We start from the raw sequence: 2,357 nt of genomic DNA, 5'->3' as shown, positions 1-2,357 counted from the left end.
ATGAATTTTAATACAAACTATACATTTTATAACTATATTCCTAGGTAATAATTTAAATGTATTAAAAAATAAAAAATATATATTTAAATATATGTATATAAATTATTCAGAGCAAAGCGTGCCCGGGTTTACTAGTATGTAATATATAAATATTTATGTTATATTATGTATGTATGTGATTGGCGTTGCAACCGTTTAGCCGGTTATAGCCGAATCGACGATAGTGCGCCACCTCTCTCTCTCCTTCGCAGTTCGGCGCCAGTTGGAGATCCCAAGTGTAACCAGGTCGCTCTCCACCTGGTCCCTCCAACGGAGTGGAGGCCTTCCCCTTCCTCGGCTTCCTCCGGCGGGTACTGCATCGAACACTTTCAGGGCTGGAGTGTTTTCGTCCATTCGGACAACATGACCTAGCCAGCGTAGCCGCTGTCTTTTTATTCGCTGAACTATGTCAATGTCGTCGTATAACTCGTACAGCTCATCGTTCCATCGTCTGCGGTATTCGCCGTTGCCAATGTTCTGAGGACCATAAATCTTGCGCAAAATTTTCCTCTCGAAAACTCCTAGTGTCGTCTCATCTGATGTTGACATCTTCCAAGCTTCTGCACCGTAAAGCAGGACGGGAATGATAAGCGACTTGTAGAGCTTGATTTTGGTTCGTCGAGAGAGGACTTTACTGTTCAATTGCCTACTCAGTCCAAAGTAGCACCTGTTGGCAAGAGTTATTCTGCGCTGGATTTCGAAGCTGACATTGTTCGTGTTGTTGATGCTGGTTCCCAGGTATACGAAATTATCTACGACCTCGAAGTTATGACTGTCAACAGTGACGTGGGAGCCAAGACGCGTATGCGCCGACTGTTTGTTTGATGACAGGAGATATTTCGTCTTGTCCTCATTCACCTCCAGACCCATTCGCTTCGCCTCCTTATCCATGCGGGAAAAAGCAGAACAAACGGCGCGGTTGTTGCTTCCGATGATATCAATATCATCGGCGTACGCCAGGAGCTGTACACTCTTGTAGAAGATTGTACCTTCTCGGTTTAGTTCTGCAGCTCTTATAATTTTCTCCAGCATCAGGTTAAAGAAGTCGCACGATAGTGAGTCACCTTGTCTGAAACCTCGTTTGGTATCGAACGGCTCGGAGAGGTCCTTCCCGATCCTGACGGAGCTTTTGGTGTTGCTCAACGTCAACTTACACAGCCGTATTAGTTTTGCGGGGATACCAAATTCAGACATCGCGGCATAAAGGCAGCTCCTTTTCGTGCTGTCGAAAGCAGCTTTAAAATCGACAAAAAGGTGGTGTGTGTCGATCCTCTTTTCACGGGTCTTCTCCAAGATTTGGCGCATGGTGAATATCTGGTCAGTTGTCGATTTTCCAGGTCTAAAGCCACACTGATAAGGTCCAATCAGTTTGTTGACGGTGGGCTTTAGTCTTTCACACAGTACGCTCGATAGAACCTTGTATGCGATATTTAGGAGGCTGATCCCACGGTAATTGGCGCAGATTGTGGGATCTCCCTTTTTATGGATTGGGCAGAGCACACTGAGATTCCAATCGCCAGGCATGCTTTCTTCCGACCATATTCTGCAAAGAAGCTGATGCATGCACCTTATCAGTTCTTCGCCGCCGAATTTGAATAGTTCTGCCGGTAATCTATCGGCCCCCGCTGCTTTGTTGTTCTTCAAGCAGGTAATTGCTATTCGAATTTCTTCATGGTCGAGTAATGGAACATCTGTTCCATCGTCATCGATTTGGGGATCGGGTTCGCCATCTCCTGGTGTTGTACTCTCACTGCCATTCAGCAGGTCGGAGAAGTGTTCCCTCCATAATCCCAGTATGCCCTGGACATCGGTTACCAGATTACCACCTTGGTCTCTACATGAGGATGCTCCGGTCTTGAAACCTTCGTTAAGTCGCTTAATTTTTTCATAAAATTTTCGAGCATTCCCTCTGTCTGCCAGCTTCTCAAGCTCTTCGTACTCACGCATTTCGGCCTCTTTCTTTTTTTGTCTGCAGATGCGTCTCGCTTCCCTCTTCAGCTCTCGGTATCTATCCCATCCCGCACGTGTTGTGCTCGTTTGCAACGTTGCGAGGTAGGCAGTCTGTTTCTCTCCGCTGCGAGGCGGCACTCCTCATCGTACCAGCTTGTTTTTTGTCGTTGCCGAAAACCAATTGTTTCGGCTGCAGCGGTACGCAGTGAGTTTGAGATGCCGTTCCACAGTTCCCTTATACCGAGATGCTGATGAGTGCTCTCAGAGAGCAGGAGTGCAAGTCGAGTAGAGTATTTCGTGGCTGTCTGTTGCGATTGCAGCTTTTCGACGTCGAACCTTCCTTGTGTTTGTAGACGGGCGTTCTTTGC

The sequence above is a fragment of the Zeugodacus cucurbitae genome, chromosome X, assembly GCF_028554725.1.
Source record: "Zeugodacus cucurbitae isolate PBARC_wt_2022May chromosome X, idZeuCucr1.2, whole genome shotgun sequence".
In the NCBI taxonomy this organism is placed as follows: domain Eukaryota; kingdom Metazoa; phylum Arthropoda; class Insecta; order Diptera; family Tephritidae; genus Zeugodacus; species Zeugodacus cucurbitae.
The sequence above is the reverse complement of the archived record's forward strand: the minus strand, read 5'-3'. Positions refer to the sequence as shown.